Raw genomic sequence first — 22,192 nt, 5'->3', positions numbered from 1 at the left:
GGAAGGAAGCTCAGAAGCTGCAGTACCACTTGTGACCACAGGAGTGAATTCAGCCACAGAATTCACAACAGGACGGTATGTGTAAAGAGCTCCATGGAGTAACCCGGAACCAAGTGTGAATAGTTGTAATTAAAAACCAGATGGTTAAGGGAGGAGTGCGCAGTCAGTAAGCTAACATAGAAATGACAGAAAAAAGACTGGCACATCCAAACTAGTGTGAATAGTTGCATACCAGGAGCAGCTACCTCCATATACAATATACAAAAAAAGGTTGCACTCTATCATGCCAAAACACGTCAAATATGAAATACATGAAATTTGAATAGCAAAATTGCTTTTTGAACATTAAGAAAAATTTTTTTTTGAGACGCTTAGCATAGAATTTGGCCAAATAGTGGACGATGGTTGATGGGCTCACACTATTTGGCCAAATTCTGTGCTAAGCGTCTCAAAAAACATTTTTTTCCTAATGTTCAAAAAGCAATTTTGCTATTCAAATTTCATGTATTTCATATTTGACGTGTTTTGGCATGATAGAGTGAAACCTTTTTTTGTATATTATATATGGAAGTAGCTGCTCCTTGTATGCACCTATTCACACTAGTTTGGATGTGCCAGTCTTTTTTCTGTCATTTCTATGTTACCTTACTGACTGCGCACTCCTCCCTTCACCATCTGGTTTTTAATTACAACTATTCACACTTGGTTCCAGCCAACCCATATGTAGGCTTTGCTGAGAGAGGTGTCCATATTCACCCAAGCATGCAGACATTAGCCTTCGGTAAGTGTTCACATTTGGACAGGGAAGTCAGGTACCCATCAGTTTTTTAATGAGACCACCTTGACGATGGTTGATAGGCTCACCCTATTTGGCCAAATTCTCTGCTAAGCGTCTCAAAAAAAATATTTTTTCCTAATGTTCAAAAAGCAATTTTGCTATTCAAATTTCATGAATTTCATATTTGACGTGTTTTGGCATGATGGAGTGCAACCTTTTTTTGTATATTATATATGGAGGTAGCTGTTCCTGGTATGCACCTATTCACACTAGTTTGGATGTGCCAGTCTTTTTTCTGTCATTCAAACTTACACGGTGAGCTATAACTTCAGTATGATTTAGATATCCCTTTACAGGTGGGTGAGACCGCAAGGAAAATCAGGCACAATGTTACACACTCTGTTTTCGGTGGCACCAAATGAGAGAGATGCCACACACGCAGGACTGTCACTCAAGCAGAAATGTCAATATTGATCTCCCACTTTTTTTTTTTTATTTGTTCAGGGAGAATTTAGAAACCAAATTAAAAAAAAATAGGCTTTCAATGGCCCACTATTTGAGAGAGAGAGGCACACCCAGGAGTCAAGACTGGCACACAAGCAGAAAGGGCAATATTAATCTCCCACTGATTTTTTTTTTTCAGGGAGACTTTAGAAACCAAATAAAATAAAATGATTTTTTAAGGGAGAATTTAGAAACCAAATAAAAAAAATAGCCTTTCTATGGCCCAGTGCCCACTATTTGAGAGAGAGAGATGGCACACCAAAGGAGTCAAGACTGGCACACAAGCAGAAAGGGCAATATTAATCTCCCACTGATTTATTTTTGATTTTTTCAGGGAAAATTTAGAAACACAATAAAAAAAATAGGCTTTCTATGACCCAGTGCCCACTATTTGAAAGAGAGAGATGGCACACCCAGGAGTCAGGAGTGGCACACAAACAGCAGAAAGGGCAATATTAATCTCCCACTGATTTCTTTTTGATTTTTTCAGGGAGAATTTAGAAACACAATAAAAAAAAAAATAGGCTTTCTATGGCCCACTATTTGAGAGAGAGAGATGGCACACCCAGGAGTCAAGACTGGCACACAAGCAGAAAGGGCAATATTAATCTCCCACTGATTTTTTTTTTTCAGGGAGACTTTAGAAACAAAATAAAAAAAAAATAGGCTTTCTATGGCCCACTATTTGAGAGAGAGAGATGGCACACCCAGGAGTCAAGACTGGCACACAAGCAGAAAGGGCAATATTAATCTCCCACTGATTTTTGTTTTTCAGGGAGAATTTAGAAACACAATAAAAAAAAAAATAGGCTTTCTATGGCCCACTATTTGAGAGAGAGAGATGGCACACCCAGGAGTCAGGAGTGGCACACAAGCAGAAAGGGCAATATTAATCTCCCACTGATTTCTTTTTTATTTTTTCAGGGAGAATTTAGAAACACAATAAAAAAAAATAGGCTTTCTATGGCCCACTATTTGAGAGAGAGAGATGGCACACCCAGGAGTCAAGACTGGCACACAAGCAGAAAGGGCAATATTAATCTCCCACTGATTTTTTTTTTTTCAGGGAGACTTTAGAAACAAAATAAAATAAAATGATTTTTTCAGGAAGAATTTAGAAACCAAATAAAATAAAATGATTTTTTTTAAGGGAGAATTTAGAAACCAAATAAAAAAAAATAGCCTTTCTATGGCCCAGTGCCCAATATTTGAGAGAGAGAGATGGCACCACCATAATGAGCTCACCAGAACACCTGAGGAAGGAAGCTCAGAAGCTGCAGTACCACTTGTGACCACAGGAGTGAATTCAGCCACAGAATTCACAACAGGACGGTATGTGTAAAGAGCTCCATGGAGTAACCCGGAACCAAGTGTGAATAGTTGTAATTAAAAACCAGATGGTGAAGGGAGGAGTGCGCAGTCAGTAAGCTAACATAGAAATGACAGAAAAAAGACTGGCACATCCAAACTAGTGTGAATAGTTGCATACCAGGAGCAGCTACCTCCATATACAATATACAAAAAAAGGTTGCACTCTATCATGCCAAAACACGTCAAATATGAAATACATGAAATTTGAATAGCAAAATTGCTTTTTGAACATTAAGAAAAAATTTTTTTTGAGACGCTTAGCATAGAATTTGGCCAAATAGTGGACGATGGTTGATGGGCTCACACTATTTGGCCAAATTCTGTGCTAAGCGTCTCAAAAAACATTTTTTTCCTAATGTTCAAAAAGCAATTTTGCTATTCAAATTTCATGTATTTCATATTTGACGTGTTTTGGCATGATAGAGTGAAACCTTTTTTTGTATATAATATATGGAGGTAGCTGCTCCTTGTATGCACCTATTCACACTAGTTTGGATGTGCCAGTCTTTTTTCTGTCATTTCTATGTTACCTTACTGACTGCGCACTCCTCCCTTCACCATCTGGTTTTTAATTACAACTATTCACACTTGGTTCCAGCCAACCCATATGTAGGCTTTGCTGAGAGAGGTGTCCATATTCACCCAAGCATGCAGACATTAGCCTTCGGTAAGTGTTCACATTTGGACAGGGAAGTCAGGTACCCATCAGTTTTTTAATGAGACCACCTTGACGATGGTTGATAGGCTCACCCTATTTGGCCAAATTCTCTGCTAAGCGTCTCAAAAAAAATATTTTTTCCTAATGTTCAAAAAGCAATTTTGCTATTCAAATTTCATGAATTTCATATTTGACGTGTTTTGGCATGATGGAGTGCAACCTTTTTTTGTATATTATATATGGAGGTAGCTGTTCCTGGTATGCACCTATTCACACTAGTTTGGATGTGCCAGTCTTTTTTCTGTCATTCAAACTTACACGGTGAGCTATAACTTCAGTATGATTTAGATATCCCTTTACAGGTGGGTGAGACCGCAAGGAAAATCAGGCACAATGTTACACACTCTGTTTTCGGTGGCACCAAATGAGAGAGATGCCACACACGCAGGACTGTCACTCAAGCAGAAATGTCAATATTGATCTCCCACTTTTTTTTTTTTATTTGTTCAGGGAGAATTTAGAAACCAAATTAAAAAAAAATAGGCTTTCAATGGCCCACTATTTGAGAGAGAGAGAGGCACACCCAGGAGTCAAGACTGGCACACAAGCAGAAAGGGCAATATTAATCTCCCACTGATTTTTTTTTTTCAGGGAGACTTTAGAAACAAAATAAAATAAAATGATTTTTTCAGGAAGAATTTAGAAACCAAATAAAATAAAATGATTTTTTAAGGGAGAATTTAGAAACCAAATTAAAAAAATAGCCTTTCTATGGCCCAGTGCCCACTATTTGAGAGAGAGAGATGGCACACCAAAGGAGTCAAGACTGGCACACAAGCAGAAAGGGCAATATTAATCTCCCACTGATTTATTTTTGATTTTTTCAGGGAAAATTTAGAAACACAATAAAAAAAATAGGCTTTCTATGACCCAGTGCCCACTATTTGAGAGAGAGAGATGGCACACCCAGGAGTCAGGAGTGGCACACAAACAGCAGAAAGGGCAATATTAATCTCCCACTGATTTCTTTTTGATTTTTTCAGGGAGAATTTAGAAACACAATAAAAAAAAAAATAGGCTTTCTATGGCCCACTATTTGAGAGAGAGAGATGGCACACCCAGGAGTCAAGACTGGCACACAAGCAGAAAGGGCAATATTAATCTCCCACTGATTTTTTTTTTTCAGGGAGACTTTAGAAACAAAATAAAAAAAAAAAAATAGGCTTTCTATGGCCCACTATTTGAGAGAGAGAGATGGCACACCCAGGAGTCAAGACTGGCACACAAGCAGAAAGGGCAATATTAATCTCCCACTGATTTTTGTTTTTCAGGGAGAATTTAGAAACACAATAAAAAAAAAAATAGGCTTTCTATGGCCCACTATTTGAGAGAGAGAGATGGCACACCCAGGAGTCAGGAGTGGCACACAAGCAGAAAGGGCAATATTAATCTCCCACTGATTTCTTTTTATTTTTTCAGGGAGAATTTAGAAACACAATAAAAAAAATAGGCTTTCTATGGCCCACTATTTGAGAGAGAGAGATGGCACACCCAGGAGTCAAGACTGGCACACAAGCAGAAAGGGCAATATTAATCTCCCACTGATTTTTTTTTTTCAGGGAGACTTTAGAAACAAAATAAAATAAAATGATTTTTTCAGGAAGAATTTAGAAACCAAATAAAATAAAATGATTTTTTTTAAGGGAGAATTTAGAAACCAAATAAAAAAAAATAGCCTTTCTATGGCCCAGTGCCCAATATTTGAGAGAGAGAGATGGCACACCCAGGAGTCAAGACTGGCACACAAGCAGAAAGGGTAATATTAATCTCCCACTGATTTCTTTTTTTTTCAGGGAGACTTTAGAAACAAAATAAAATAAAATGATTTTTTCAGGAAGAATTTAGAAACCAAATAAAATAGAATGATTTTTTAAGGGAGAATTTAGAAACCAAATAAAAAAAATAGCCTTTCTATGGCCCAGTGCCCACTATTTGAGAGAGAGAGATGGCACACCCAGGAGTCAAGACTGGCACACAAGCAGAAAGGGCAATATTAATCTCCCACTGATTTTTTTTTTTCAGGGAGACTTTAGAAACAAAATAAAATAAAATGATTTTTTAAGGGAGAATTTAGAAACCAAATAAAAAAAAAAAATAGCCTTTCTATGGCCCAGTGCCCACTATTTGAGAGAGAGAGATGGCACACCCAGGAGACAAGACTGGCACACAAGCAGAAAAGGCAATATTAATCTCCCACTGATTTTTTTTTTTTTTCAGGGAGAATTTAGAAACACAATAAAAAAAAATAGCCTTTCTATGGCCCAGTGCCCACTATTTGAGAGAGAGAGATGGCACACCCAGGAGTCAAGACTGGCACACAAGCAGAAAGGGCAATATTAATCTCCCACTGATTTCTTTTTGATTTTTTCAGGGAAAATTTAGAAACACAATAAAAAAAAATAGGCTTTCTATGGCCCAGTGCCCACTATTTGAAAGAGAGAGATGGAACACCCAGGAGTCAGGAGTGGCACACAAGCAGAAAGGGCAATATTAATCTCACACTGATTTCTTTTTGATTTTTTCAGGGAGAATTTAGAAACACAATAAAAAAAAAAATAGGCTTTCTATGGCCCAGTGCCCACTATTTGAAAGAGAGAGATGGCACACCCAGGAGTCAGGAGTGGCACACAAGCAGAAAGGGCAATATTAATCTCCCACTGATTTCTTTTTGATTTTTTCAGGGAGAATTTAGAAACACAATAAAAAAAATAGGCTTTCTATGGCCCACTATTTGAGAGAGAGATGGCACACCCAGGAGTCAGGAGTGGCACACAAGCAGAAAGGGCAATATTAATCTCCCACGGATTTTTTTTTTTTCTGGGAGTATTTAGAAACCCAATAAAAAAAAATTAATAGGCTTTCTATGGCCCACTATTTGAGAGAGAGATGGCACACTCAGGACTGGCACACAAGCCCAAAGGCCAATATTAATCTCCCACTGTATTTTTTTTTATCAGGGAGAATTTATAAACCCCACAAAAAAAACAGAAAAATGAAAAGGCTTTCTATGGCCCACTATGTGAGAGAGATGGCACACACAGGGATGGCACTCTAACAGAAATGCCAATCTTAATCTCCCACAAAAAAAAAAAAAAAACAGGGACTGTCTTACAATTACTATCTCCCTGCAGTAATCTCAGCCAGGTATGGCAGGCAGCAATAATGAGTGGACTGATGCACAAATTAAATAAAAAGTGTGGACAAACAAACAAGATAGCTGTGCAGAAAGGAAGGAACAACAGGATTTGTGCTTTGAAAAAAGCAGTTGGCTTGCACAGCGGCGTACACACAGCAATGCAGCTATCAGGGAGCCTTCTAGGGCAGCCCAATGAGCTACAGCGCTGAGGAAAAAAAAATGTAGCTTCCACTGTCCCTTCAAACAAAAGGTGGTGTTGGACAGTGGAAATCGCTACAGCACAAGCGGTTTGGTGGTTAATGGACCCTGCCTAACGCTATCCCTGCTTCTGACGAAGCGGCAGCAACCTCTCCCTAGGCTCAGATAAGCAGCAGTAAGATGGCGGTCGGCGGGAACGCCCCTTTATAGCCCCTGTGACGCCGCAGACAGCAAGCCAATCACTGCAATGCCCTTCTCTAAGATGGTGGGGACCAGGACCTATGTCATCACGCTGCCCACACTGCGTCCTTCATTGGCTGAGAAATGGCGCTGTTCGCATCATTGAAACGCGACTTTGGCGCGAAAGTCGCGTACCGCATGGCCGACCCCACACAAGGGTCGGATCGGGTTTCATGAAACCCGACTTTGCCAAAAGTCGGCGACTTTTAAAAATGAACGATCCGTTTCGCTCAACCCTATTGTACAGTACTGATGGTAACAGAACTAGCGATTCTCTTTGTACGCTTAGGGCAATCAGAAATAACATGAGCAGAATCGCCGCAGTAATAACACAACCTATTCTGATGCCTAAATCCTTGTCGTTCAGCTCTAGACAAAATCCTATCACACTGCATAGGCTCAGGGCTCTGCTTGGAGGACAACACCACAGTGTACACAACTCTGCGCTCGCGCAAGCGCCGATCAATCTGAATGGCCAGAGACATATAATCATTCAGACCAGCAGGCGTTGGGAACCCCACCATAACATCTTTAACGGATTCAGAAAGACCCTTTCTGAAAATTGCCGCCAAGGCATCCTCATTCCATTTAGTCAGTACAGACCATTTTCTAAATTTCTGGCAATACAATTCTGCCGCTTCTTGACCCTGACACAGGGCCAACAAGATCTTCTCAGCTTGATCCACAGAATTAGGCTCATCATACAATGACCCTAATGCTTGAAAGAAAGAATCAACATTAAGCAAAGCAGGATTGCCAGATTCCAGTGAAAATGCCCAATCCTGTGGGTCACCACGCAGCAGGGATATGATGATTTTAACCTGCTGAATGGGATCACCAGAGGACTGGGGTCTCAATGCAAAAAACAGTTTACAGTTATTTTTGAAGCTCAAAAATTTGGATCTATCACCAAAAAATAAATCAGGAGTGGGAATCTTAGGTTCTAAGGCAGGAGTCTGAATAATATAATCTGAAATACCCTGTACCCTAGCAGAAAGCTGATCCACCCGAGAAACTAACTCCTGAACATTCATGTTATTACTAGGTTCCGTAGCCACCCAGAGATTAAGAGGGAGGAAAAGACAAAACAGGCTAAGGAAAAAAAATGGCTCAAAACCTTTCCTCCCTTCTTCTGAGATGCAATTAACTCATTGTGGGCCAGTTGTACTGTTATGATCTGGTGGCCTAGGAGCAGCATGAGACGTACTCTGGAGAAGGTGGTTCCTGTACTGACCGCAAACCCTGAACTTAGCAGTGCAACTAGAAGTAGCCGTGGGGGGTACCTAACACTCCCTAGACCCCTCAACACAGCCTAAGAACTAACTTCCCCTAAAGACAGAAATGGGAAAACTATCTTGCCTCAGAGAAAATCCCCAAAGGATAGATAGCCGCCCACAAATATTGACTGTGAGAGGAGAGGGAAATAACATGCGCAGACATGAAATCAGGATTTAGCATAGGAGGCCATACTAGCTAAAAAGAAAGAATAGGACAGAGTACTATGCGGTCAGTATTAAAACACTACAAAATATCCACCACAGAAAATACAAATCACCACATCTGACTAAAGACATGGAGGGTATATCTGCATCTCCAGAGACACAGCTTGGCTGCAAAAAATCCTTCACAGACAAAGCTGGACAAGACAAAACATGAAAATGCACAGAACTATAAGGGCCACAGCAGGTGGACAGCAAAAACAAAGCCAGAACTTATCTTGGTTGAAAAGAACAGCAGAACAGGAGAGACCAGGAATGGATGTGAATCCTCCAAAAACAATGGACAACTGGCACTGACTAAAGGATAAGCAAGACTAAATAGTCCAGCCCAAATTGCAAAAAATGGATACATCTGATAAATGCTGCGATCCAACTACCGCAGCACTACCACTCATAACCACCGGAGGGAGCCCAAGAGCAAAATTCACAACACTCCAGCCAGCGATGACATATTTGTTTGAGTCTATGAGCATATATCTTAAAAGACACTTCCCCATCACAGGCTAAAGTACTGAGTCCTGTAAGTGTCTGGCGTCACAGCATAATATTCTAGAACAGTCTGTTTAATCGATGCATACTCACAGTTCCCCCGAGGGTCCATAGCTCTATAGGCTTCAGCAGCTCCACCCCCTAAGAGCCCCACAAGATGTTGAACTCGCTCCTTTTCCGGGACTTCCATTAATTGACACTGATGCTCAAAGTCCTGGAAGAAGCCCTCAATGTCGCATGCAGCCTCATTAAAGGGCTTAAAGTCTTTGTGGGACACTCTGGGGAGTTCCCTCATGGTGGGTGCTGAGGTTACAGTCTTTCTGGAGCTTCTAGCTGCTTCCAAAGCAATCTGCCTCTCCAGCAATGCCATCAACTGAGCTCTGTGAATGGCCTCCCTCTTATCGTCTACGGTGGCCTCTTCTCCCAGAAATGCCAACTCCTCCTCATACCACACAACCCACTGACTTTTTTGGGTATTAACCTCTGGCTGCAGTCTTTCCTCCATTTGCTGTGAGGATCCTTCCTCAGCGTCATCTTGCAGGCGAACTCCTTCCAAAGCCTCAATTAGCTGCTCCTCGGAGAGTCCTTTAAAACGGACTCCTACTTCTGCTCTGATCCCACTGCTGCCAACCAGTTTGTGACGGGGTGTACGGCAGAGCAGGAAGGGACAACAGGCCGAGGGACGATCCAACAAGATTTATTAAAGCAGAGAGCATACAACATCAAATATCCATAATGTCCTTTAAGTCCACCAGAAGTCCACAATAAGTCCAAGTAAAGAAACAGATCTGGAGGTGCTTTCCAGTAATCCCACACCCGATAAACGAAACAATAGTCCTTCCACGAGTCCAACAGAACAGATTCGGGGGCACCTCCCGATAATCCTTGTGCCAGCTAACAAAGCAATATTCCGCATGAGTCCAAGGGATCCAAAAACAATCTCACGAACGACGAGATATGTCCTCAGCTCAAGTCTCGCCCAGTTCGCTTCCGCAGTCACAGATGGACGTGAGGTCTTGCCTCAGCTAAGAATCCTCACTCCTTCCCCTTTAAGGATCAACTCACATCTGATCTCAAAAATAAGAATGGATTGTCTGAGCTCCTGGGATCCGCCCATGAAGGGGGGTAGGGGTCACACCTTCTATTCAATGGTTGGGTCCACCTGAAGATTCTAGACTGGTCGGCTCCGCTTAGTCTATCTAGTATGTACATTTGACTAGCCACCTGCTGTGAGGAAGAATGGCTATTCTTTACTAGTGGTGTTAACAAACCTTAATTACATTATAGCTTAGGGCTGCAAGTATTGGGGGAAGGAGACATATTGTTACAGGTGAACTCCCAGCACAAGAAAATACATAAATTACAGCTAATAGAAACCAGAGAACAGTTACATACATCAAATGGCATATTATTCAAATACAGGACAGGGCAAAAGTACATATCATGACAGACTTGTCTCTAAATATTAGGAAAAAACAATAATTCTATCAACTGTTTTTATCTTAACCAGAAAGAAAACTTAAGCAAATACAAAACAAGATTAAAAAACATGTAAGTTTGTATGTTAGCAAAATCATAAGAGTAAGTTCAAAACATTTTCAAGCACATATCATACTGGCAGCAGTGGGATGAAAGCACATGCAAATTTTGTCTGTTATCATAATTATAAGAATAAGATCAAAAGATTTTCAAGAACTCATACTGCTGAGTCATACTCAGCATGATTAAGTATAGGCTTCCTTAGAGTAAATGAAGTACATTTGACAACATTTAAAATTAGTGCATGTTGGAAAAAGGGCATGTCTCTAAACATTAGGAAAAACCAATGATTCTATCAACGGTCTTTATCTTAACTGAAAACCGAAAAATCATACAAATACAAAAGAAGATTAAATCTCATGCTAATGTGCATGTTAGCAAAATCCTAAGAATAAGTACAAAAACATTTCAAGACCTCATAATACTGGCAGCAGTGGGATTAAAGCATATGGTAATTTTGTATGTTAGCATAATTATTAGAATAAGATAACAAGGTTTTAAGGAACTCTTACTACTGGCAGCAGTGGGATTTAAACCTACAGGTCTGTTGTAAAATGGTTGTCTCTAAACAATAGGAAAAACCAATGATTCTATCAACTGTCTATTCCTAAACAGAAACCCACACATTCATGCAAATACAAAATAATAACAATTAGATCAAAAGGTTCTGAAGACCTACTGGCAGCAGTGAGATTTGAACCCACGCCTCAGAAGAGACTGGAGCCTTAATCCAGCGCCTTAGACCGCTCGGCCATGCTACCTTAACATGCTGAATTAAAAAAGCTTCCTTAGAGCAAGTTTAGTGTATTTTCCTACATTTCAACTTCTACAAGGTGGAAAATGGATAGGTCTCTAAGCAAAAAGGAAAAAGCAATGATTCTATCTACTGTCTTTTGCAAAACAGCAAAGCATGCACTCATACAAATACAAAATAATACAGCACATGCTAATTTTTCTATTAGTAAAATCATAAATATAAGCTAAAAAGTTTCAAAGTCAAAAACCAAAGGCAGCAGTGGGATTTGAACCCACACCTCCAAAGAGACTGGAGTCTAAATCCAGCAGCTTAGACCACTCGGCCATGCTACCTTTAACAGAATGAATTTTAAGATTCCTTATCTTAACTGAAAACCGCAAAATTATACAAATTCAAAAGAAGATTAATTCACATGCTAATTTGCATGTTAGCAAAATCATAAAAATAAGTACAAAAACATTTCAAGACCTCATAATACTGGCAGCAGTGGGATTAAAGCATATGCTAATTTTGTATGTTAGCATAATTATAAGAATAAGATAACAAGGTTTTAAGGAACTCTTACTACAGGCAGCAGTGGGATTTAAACCTACAGGTCTGTTGTAAAATGGTTAAGTCTCTAAACAATAGGAGAAACCAATGATTCTATCAACTGTCTTTTCCTAAACAGAAATCCAAATCCAAATCCACTCATGCAAATACAAAATAATAACAATTAGATCAAAAGGTTCTGGCAGCAGTGGTGTTTGAACCCATGCCTCTGAAGAGACTGGAGCCTTAATCCAGCACCTTAGACCACTCGGCCATGCTACCTTACCATGCTACATTAAAAAAGCTTCCTTAGAGCAAGTTTAGTGTATTTTCCTACATTTTAACTTCTACAAGGTGGAAAATGGATAGGTCTCTAAGCAAAAAGGAAAAAGCAATGATTCTATCTTCTGTCTTTTGCAAAACAGCAAAGCATGCACTAATACAAATACAAAATAATAAAGCACATGCTAATTTTTCTATTAGCAAAATCATAAATATAAGCTAAAAAGTTTCAAAGTAAAAAAAAAACTGGCATTTGAACCCATGCATCCAAAGAGACTGGAGCCTAAATCCAGAACCTTAGACCACTCAGCCATACTTCCTCTAACAGCATGATTTTTAAGATTCCTTATCTTAACTGAAAACTGCAAAATTATACAAATACAAAAGAAGATTAAATCACATGCTAATTTGCATGTTAGCAAAATCATAAGAATAAGTATAAAAAGATTTCAAGATCTCATAATACTGGCAGCAGTGGGATTAAAGCATATGCTAATTTTGTATGTTAGCATAGTTATAAGAATAAGATAACAAGGTTTTAAGGAACTCTTACTACTGGCAGCAGTGGGATTTAAACCTACAGGTCTGTTGTAAAATGGTTAAGTCTCTAAACAATAGGAAAAACCAATGATTCTATCAACTGTCTATTCCTAAACAGAAACCCACACATTCATGCAAATACAAAATCATAAGAATTAGATCAAAAGGTTCTGAAGACCTACTGGCAGCAGTGGGATTTGAACCCACGCCTCTGAAGAGACTGGAGCCTTAATCGAGCGCCTTAGACCACTCGGCCATGCTACCTTACCATGCTACACTAAAAAAGCTTCCTTAGAGCAAGTTTAGTTTAAACTTCTGCAAGGTGGAAAATGGATAGGTCTCTAAACAAAAAGGAAAAAGCAATGATTCTATCTACTGTCTTTTGCAAAACAGCAAAGCATGCACTCATACAAATACAAAATATTAAAGCACATGCTAATTTTTCTATTCGCAAAATCATAAATATAAGCTAAAAAGTTTGAAAGTCAAAATACACAGACATTTGAACCCACGCCTCCGAAGAGACTGGAGCCTAAATCCAGCACCTTAGACCACTCGGCCAGCATAATTATAAGAATAAGATTAAAAGGTTTTAAAGATCTCTTACTACTGGCAGCAGTGGGATTTAAAACCTACAGGTCTGTTGTAAAATGGTTAAGTCTCTAAACAATAGGAAAAATCAATGATTCTATCAACTGTCTTTTCCTAAACAGAAATCCACACCCTCATGCAAATACAAAATCATAAAAATTAGATCAAAAGGTTCAGAAGACCTCATAATACTGGCAGCAGTGGGATTTGAACCCACACCTCCGAAAACACTGAAGCCTTAACCCATCACCTTAGACCGCTCAGCCATGCTACCTTAACATGCTACATTCAAAAAGCTTCCTTAGAGTAAGTGAAGAACATAGCATAATGTTCTAGAATAGTCTGTTTAATCGCCGCATACTCACAGTTCCCCCGAGGGTCCATAGCTCTATAGGCTTCAGCAGCTCCACCCTCTAAGAGCCCCACAAGATGTCGAACTCGCTCCCTTTCCGGGACTTCCATTAATCAACACTGATGCTCAAAGTCCTGGAAGAAGCCCTCAATGTCGCCTGCAGCCTCATTAAAGGGCTTAAAGTCTTTGTGGGACACTTTGGGGAGTTCCCTCATGGTGGGTGCTGAGGTTACAGTCTGTCTGGAGCTTCTAGCTGCTTCCAAAGCGATCTGCTCCAGCAATGCCATCTCCTGAGCTCTGTGAATGGCCTCCCTCTTATCGTCTATGGTGGTTTCTTCTCCCAGAAATGCCAACTCCTCCTTGTACCACACAACCCACTGACTTTTTTGGGTATTTACCTCCGGCTGCAGTCTTTCCTCCGTTTGCTGTGAGGATCCTTCCTCAGCGTCATCTTGCAGGCGAACTCCTTCCAAAGCCTCAATTAGCTGCTCCTTGGAGAGTCCTTTAAAACGGACTCCTACTTCATGGGCCTTTGCTTGTAGGTTCATCGCAGTCCAGTTCTTGTACTCTGCGGTGCTGGTTCCCGATGTTGATGGGCCTTTGTCCTCCATTCCTTCTGCTCTGATCCCACTGCTGCCAACCAGTTTGTGACGGGGTGTACGGCAGAGCAGGAAGGGACAACAGGCCGAGGGATGATCCAATGAGATTTATTAAAGCAGGGAGCATACAACATCAAATATCCATAATGTCCTTCAAGTCCACCAGAAGTCCACAATAAGTCCAAGTAAAGAAACAGATCTGGAGGTGCTTTCCAGTAATCCCGCACCCGATAAACGAAACAATAGTCCTTCCACGAGTCCAACAGAACAGATTCGGGGACACCTCCCGATAATCCTTGTGCCAGCTAACAAAGCAATAGTCCACATGAGTCCAAGGGATCCCAAAACAATCTCACGAACGACGAGATATGTCCTCAGCTCAAGTCTCATCCCGTTCGCTTCCGCAGTCACAGATGGACGTGGGGTCTTGCCTCAGCTAAGAATCCCCACTCCTTCCCCTTTAAGGATCAACTCACATCTGATCTCAAAAATAAGAATGGATTGTCTGAGCTCCTGGGATCTGCCCATGAAGTGGGGTAGGGGTCACACCTTCTATTCAATGGTCGGGTCCACCTGAAGATTCTAGACTGGTCGACTCCGCTTAGTCTATCTAGTATGTACATATGACTAGCCACCTGCTGTGAGGAAGAATGGCTATTCTTCACTAGTGGTGTTGACAAACCTTAATTACATTATAGCTTAGGGCTGCAAGTATTGGGGGAAGGAGACATATTGTTACAGGTGAACTCCCAGCACAAGAAAATACATAAATTACAGCTAATAGAAACCACAGAACAGTTACATACATCAAATGGCATATTATTCAAATACAGGACAGGGCAAAAGTACATATCATGACAGACATGTCTCTAAATATTAGGAAAAAACAATAATTCTATCAACTGTTTTTATCTTAACCAGAAAGAAAACACTTAAGCAAATACAAAAGAAGATTAAAAAACATGTAAGTTTGTATGTTAGCAAAATCATAAGAGTAAGTTCAAAACAATTTTCAAGCACATATCATACTGGCAGCAGTGGGATGAAAGCACATGCAAATTTTGTCTGTTATCATAATTATAAGAATAAGATCAAAAGATTTTCAAGAACTCGTACTGCTGAGTCATACTCAGCATGATTAAGTAGGCTTCCTTAGAGTAAGTGACGTACATTTGACAACATTTAAAATTAGTTCATGTTGGAAAAAGGGCATGTCGACGATGGACTCCTCGCCAGAGACGGACTACACCTCAACAAACCTGGGAAACACACATTCGCCAGAAGACTCGCTACACTCATCAGGAGGGCGTTAAACTAGAAGAAGAGGGGACGGGAAGAAAAACATTAGACTTGAACAAAGAAGATCCAGGAAAACATACTCAGAAGGGAGGTAAGAACATTTCTAAAACAATCCACAGCGAGGAGATTGGAACAAAACAAAATCCTCTAAACTGCATGCTCGCAAACGCCAGAAGCCTGACAAACAAGATGGAAGAACTAGAAGCAGAAATATCTACAGGTAACTTTGACATAGTGGGAATAACCGAGACATGGTTAGATGAAAGCTATGACTGGGCAGTTAACTTACAGGGTTACAGTCTGTTTAGAAAGGATCGTAAAAATCGGAGAGGAGGAGGGGTTTGTCTCTATGTAAAGTCTTGTCTAAAGTCCACTTTAAGGGAGGATATTAGCGAAGGAAATGAGGATGTCGAGTCCATATGGGTCGAAATTCATGGAGGGAAAAATGGTAACAAAATTCTCATTGGGGTCTGTTACAAACCCCCAAATATAACAGAAAGCATGGAAAGTCTACTTCTAAAGCAGATAGATGAAGCTGCAACCCATAATGAGGTCCTGGTTATGGGGGACTTTAACTACCCGGATATTAACTGGGAAACAGAAACTTGTGAAACCCATAAAGGCAACAGGTTTCTGCTAATAACCAAGAAAAATTATCTTTCACAATTGGTGCAGAATCCAACCAGAGGAGCAGCACTTTTAGACCTAATACTATCTAATAGACCTGACAGAATAACAAATCTGCAGGTGGTCGGGCATCTAGGTAATAGCGACCACAATATTGTACAGTTTCACCTGTCTTTCACTAGGGGGACTTGTCAGGGAGTCACAAAAACACTGAACTTTAGGAAGGCAAAGTTTGACCAGCTTAGAGGTGCCCTTAATCTGGTAGACTGGGACAATATCCTCAGAAATAAGAATACAGATAATAAATGGGAAATGTTTAAGAACATCCTAAATAGGCAGTGTAAGCGGTTTATACCTTGTGGGAATAAAAGGACTAGAAATAGGAAAAACCCAATGTGGCTAAACAAAGAAGTAAGACAGGCAATTAACAGTAAAAAGAAAGCATTTGCACTACTAAAGCAGGATGGCACCATTGAAGCTCTAAAAAACTATAGGGAGAAAAATACTTTATCTAAAAAACTAATTAAAGCTGCCAAAAAGGAAACAGAGAAGCACATTGCTAAGGAGAGTAAAACTAATCCCAAACTGTTCTTCAACTATATCAATAGTAAAAGAATAAAAACTGAAAATGTAGGCCCCTTAAAAAATAGTGAGGAAAGAATGGTTGTAGATGACGAGGAAAAAGCTAACATATTAAACACCTTCTTCTCCACGGTATTCACGGTGGAAAATGAAATGCTAGGTGAAATCCCAAGAAACAATGAAAACCCTATATTAAGGGTCACCAATCTAACCCAAGAAGAGGTGCGAAACCGGCTAAATAAGATTAAAATAGATAAATCTCCGAGTCCGGATGGCATACACCCACGAGTACTAAGAGAACTAAGTAATGTAATAGATAAACCATTATTTCTTATTTTTAGGGACTCTATAGCGACAGGGTCTGTTCCGCAGGACTGGCGCATAGCAAATGTGGTGCCAATATTCAAAAAGGGCTCTAAAAGTGAACCTGGAAATTATAGGCCAGTAAGTCTAACCTCTATTGTTGGTAAAATATTTGAAGGGTTTCTGAGGGATGTTATTCTGGATTATCTCAATGAGAATAACTGTTTAACTCCATATCAGCATGGGTTTATGAGAAATCGCTCCTGTCAAACCAATCTAATCAGTTTTTATGAAGAGGTAAGCTATAGGCTGGACCACGGTGAGTCATTGGACGTGGTATATCTCGATTTTTCCAAAGCGTTTGATACCGTGCCGCACAAGAGGTTGGTACACAAAATGAGAATGCTTGGTCTGGGGGAAATTGTGTGTAAATGGGTTAGTAACTGGCTTAGTGATAGAAAGCAGAGGGTGGTTATAAATGGCATAGTCTCTAACTCGGTCGCTGTGACCAGTGGGGTACCGCAGGGGTCAGTATTGGGACCTGTTCTCTTCAACATATTCATTAATGATCTGGTAGAAGGTTTACACAGTAAAATATTGATATTTGCAGATGATACAAAACTATGTAAAGCAGTTAATACAAGAGAAGATAGTATTCTGCTACAGATGGATCTGGATAAGTTGGAAACTTGGGCTGAAAGGTGGCAGATGAGGTTTAACAATGATAAATGTAAGGTTATACACATGGGAAGAAGGAATCAATGTCACCATTACACACTGAATGGGAAACCACTGGGTAAATCTGACAGGGAGAAGGACTTGGGGATCCTAGTTAATGATAAACTTACCTGGAGCAGCCAGTGCCAGGCAGCAGCTGCCAAGGCAAACAGGATCATGGGGTGCATTAAAAGAGGTCTGGATACACATGATGAGAGCATTATACTGCCTCTGTACAAATCCCTAGTTAGACCGCACATGGAGTACTGTGTCCAGTTTTGGGCACCGGTGCTCAGGAAGGATATAATGGAACTAGAGAGAGTACAAAGGAGGGCAACAAAATTAATAAAGGGGATGGGAGAACTACAATACCCAGATAGATTAGCGAAATTAGGATTATTTAGTCTAGAAAAAAGACGACTGAGGGGCGATCTAATAACCATGTATAAGTATATAAGGGGACAATACAAATATCTCGCTGAGGATCTGTTTATACCAAGGAAGGTGACGGGCACAAGGGGGCATTCTTTGCGTCTGGAGGAGAGAAGGTTTTTCCACCAACATAGAAGAGGATTCTTTACTGTTAGGGCAGTGAGAATCTGGAATTGCTTGCCTGAGGAGGTGGTGATGGCGAACTCAGTCGAGGGGTTCAAGAGAGGCCTGGATGTCTTCCTGGAGCAGAACAATATTGTATCATACAATTATTAGGTTCTGTAGAAGGACGTAGATCTGGGGATTTATTATGATGGAATATTGGCTGAACTGGATGGACAAATGTCTTTTTTCGGCCTTACTAACTATGTTACTATGTTTGTTACTATGTCTCTAAACATTAGGAAAAACCAATGATTCTATCAACGGTCTTTATCTTAACTGAAAACCGAAAAATCATACAAATACAAAAGAAGATTAGATCACATGCTAATTTGCATGTTAGCAAAATCATAAGAATAAGTACAAAAACATTTCAAGACCTCATAATACTGGCAGCAGTGGGATTAAAGCATATGCTAATTTTGTATGTTAGCATAGTTATAAGAATAAGATTAAAAGGTTTTAAGGAACTCTTACTACTGGCATCAGTGGGATTTGAACCTACAGGTCTGTTGTAAAATGGTTAAGTCTCTAAACAATAGGAAAAACCAATGATTCTATCAACTGTCTTTTCCTAAACAGAAATCCACACACTCATGCAAATACAAAATCATAAAAATTAGATCAAAAGGTTCTGAAGACCTACTGGCAGCAGTGGGATTTGAACCCACGCCTCTGAAGAGACTGGAGCCTTAATCCAGTGCCTTAGACCGCTCGGCCATGCTACATTAAGAAAGCTTCCTTAGAGTAAGTTTAGTGTATTTTTCTACATTTTAACTTCTGCAAGGTGGAAAATGGATAGGTCTCTAAACAAAAAGGAAAAAGCAATGATTCTATCTACTGTCTTTTGCAAAACAGCAAAGCATGCACTCATACAAATACAAAATAATAAAGCACATGCTAATTTTTCTATTAGCAAAATCATAAATATAAGCTAAAAAGTTTCAAAGTCAAAATACACTGGCAGCAGTGGGATTTGAACCCACACCTCCAAACAGACTGGAGCCTAAATCCAGCACCTTAGACCACTCAGCCATGCTACCTTTAACTGCATGATTTTTAAGATTCCTTATCTTAACTGAAAACCGCAAAATTATACAAATACAAAAGAAGATTAAATCACATGCTAATTTGCATGTTAGCAAAATCATAAGAATAAGTACAAAAACATTTCAAGACCTCATAATACTGGCAGCAGTGGGATTAAAGCATATGCTAATTTTGTATGTTAGCATAATTATAAGAATAAGATAACAAGGTTTTAAGGAACTCTTACTACTGGCAGCAGTATGATTTAAACCTACAGGTCTGTTGTAAAATGGTTAAGTCTCTAAACAATAGAAAAAACCAATGATTCTATCAACTGTCTTTTCCTAAACAGAAACCCACACACTCATGCAAATACAAAATCATAAGAATTAGATCACAAGGTTCTGAAGACCTACTGGCAGCAGTGGGATTTGAACCAACATCTCTGAAGAGACTGGAGCCTTAATCCAGCGCTTTAGACTGCTCGTCCATGCTATCTTATTATGCTACATTAAAAAAGCTTCCTTAGAGTAAGTTTAGTGTATTTTCCTACATTTTAACTTCTGCAAGGTGGAAAATGGATAGGTCTCTAAACAAAAAGGAAAAAGCAATGATTCTATCTTCTGTCTTTTGCAAAACAGCAAAGCATGCACTCATACAAATACAAAATGATAAAGCACATGCTAATTTTTCTATTAGCAAAATCATAAATTTTGATCAAATATGATCATGTATGTATGTAAATATCAATATGATCAAAATCATAAAGCAAAAAACATAAAAACTAAAAAGTTTCAAAGTCAAAATACACTGGCAGCAGTGGGATTTGAACCCACACCTCCAAAGAGACTGGAGCCTAAATCCAGCACCTTAGACCACTCAGCCATGCTACCTTTAACTGCATGATTTTTAAGATTCCTTATCTTAACTGAAAACCGCAAAATTATACAAATACAAAAGAAGATTAAATCACAAGTTAATTTGCATGTTAGCAAAATCATAAGAATAAGTACAAAAACATTTCAAGACCGCATAATACTGGCAGCAGTGGGATTAAAGCATATGCTAATTTTGTATGTTAGCGTATGTATAAGAATAAGATAAAAAGGTTTTAAGGAACTCTCACTACTGGCAGCAGTGGGATTTAAACCTACAGGTCTGTTTTAAAATGGTTAAGTCTCTAAACAATAGGAAAAAACAATGATTCTATCAACTGTCTTTTCCTAAACAGAAACCCACACACTCATGCAAATACAAAATCATTTGAATTAGATCAAAAGGTTTTGAAGACCTACTGGCAGCAGTGGGATTTGAACCCACACCTCTGAAAAGATTGGAGCTTTAATACAGCACCTTAGACCGCTCGGCCATGCTACCTTAATATACTACATGAGCGTCAGTGTTGATTAATGGAAATCCCGGAAAGGGAGCGAGTTCGACATCTTGTGGGGCTCTTAGAGGGTGGAGCTGCTGAAGCCTATAGAGCTATAGACCCTCGGGGGAACTGTGAGTATGCGGCGATTAAACAGACTATTCTAGAACATTGTGCTATGTTAAACCTTGTTATCTTATTCTTATAATTATGCTAACATACAAAATTAGTATATGCTTTAATCCCACTGCTGCCAGTATTATGCGGTCTTGAAATGTTTTTGTATTTATTCTTATGATTTTGCTAACATGCAAATTAACTTGTGATTTAATCTTCTTTTGTATTTGTATAATTTTGCGGTTTTCATTTAAGATAAGGAATCTTAAAAATCATGCTGTTAAAGGTAGCATGGCCGAGTGGTCAAAGGTGCTGGATTTAGGCTCCAGTCTCTTTGGAGGTGTGGGTTCAAATCCCACTGCTGCCAATGTATTTTGACTTTTTAGCTTATATTTATGATTTTGCTAATAGAAAAATTAGCATGTGCTTTATTATTTTGTATTTATATGAGTGCATGCTTTGCTGTTTTGCAAAAGACAGTAGATAGAATTATTGCTTTTTCCTTTTTGCTTAGAGACCTATCCATTTTCCACCTTGAAGAAGTTAAAATGTAGGAAAATTCACTAAACTTACTCTAAGGAAGCTTTTTTCATGTAGTATATTAAGGTAGCATGGCCGAGCGGTCTAAGGTGCTGTATTAAAGCTCCAGTCTTTTCAGAGGCGTGGGTTCAAATCCCACTGCTGCCAGTAGGTCTTCAGAACATTTTGATCTAATTCAAATGATTTTGTATTTGCATGAGTGTGTGGGTTTCTGTTTAGGAAAAGACAGTTGATAGAATCATTGTTTTTTCCTATTGTTTAGAGACTTAACCATTTTAAAACAGACCTGTAGGTTTAAATCCCACTGCTGCCAGTAGTGAGAGTTCCTTAAAACCTTTTTATCTTATTCTTATACATACGCTAACATACAAAATTAGCATATGCTTTAATCCCACTGCTGCCAGTATTATGCGGTCTTGAAATGTTTTTGTACTTATTCTTATGATTTTGCTAACATGCAAATTAACTTGTGATTTAATCTTCTTTTGTATTTGTATAATTTTGCGGTTTTCAGTTAAGATAAGGAATCTTAAAAATCATGCAGTTAAAGGTAGCATGGCTGAGTGGTCTAAGGTGCTGGATTTAGGCTCCAGTCTCTTTGGAGGTGTGGGTTCAAATCCCACTGCTGCCAGTGTATTTTGACTTTGAAACTTTTTAGTTTTTATGTTTTTTGCTTTATGATTTTGATCATATTGATATTTACATACATACATGATCATATTTGATCAAAATTTATGATTTTGCTAATAGAAAAATTAGCATGTGCTTTATCATTTTGTATTTGTATGAGTGCATGCTTTGCTGTTTTGCAAAAGACAGAAGATAGAATCATTGCTTTTTCCTTTTTGTTTAGAGACCTATCCATTTTCCACCTTGCAGAAGTTAAAA

General features: G+C 39.2%; 4 non-coding genes across 4 annotated transcripts; 3 read left to right on the top strand and 1 right to left on the bottom strand.

Annotated features, from left to right (window-relative positions):
• Positions 1-20,086: 20,086 nt before the first annotated feature.
• On the bottom strand, positions 20,087-20,168 carry TRNAL-UAG (transfer RNA leucine (anticodon UAG)). The gene has a single exon. It is a non-coding gene; the product is annotated as a tRNA-Leu (tRNA).
• Positions 20,169-21,049: 881 nt separating this feature from the next.
• Positions 21,050-21,131, top strand: TRNAL-UAG (transfer RNA leucine (anticodon UAG)). Its single transcript has one exon. It is a non-coding gene; the product is annotated as a tRNA-Leu (tRNA).
• A 238-nt stretch (positions 21,132-21,369) lies between these two features.
• Positions 21,370-21,451, top strand: TRNAF-AAA (transfer RNA phenylalanine (anticodon AAA)). The gene has a single exon. It is a non-coding gene; the product is annotated as a tRNA-Phe (tRNA).
• A 402-nt stretch (positions 21,452-21,853) lies between these two features.
• Positions 21,854-21,935, top strand: TRNAL-UAG (transfer RNA leucine (anticodon UAG)). Its single transcript has one exon. It is a non-coding gene; the product is annotated as a tRNA-Leu (tRNA).
• Positions 21,936-22,192: the final 257 nt, after the last annotated feature.

This window comes from Ranitomeya imitator, chromosome 4, assembly GCF_032444005.1.
Source record: "Ranitomeya imitator isolate aRanImi1 chromosome 4, aRanImi1.pri, whole genome shotgun sequence".
Lineage (NCBI taxonomy): Eukaryota > Metazoa > Chordata > Amphibia > Anura > Dendrobatidae > Ranitomeya > Ranitomeya imitator.
The sequence above is the reverse complement of the archived record's forward strand: the minus strand, read 5'-3'. Positions and strand labels throughout refer to the sequence as shown.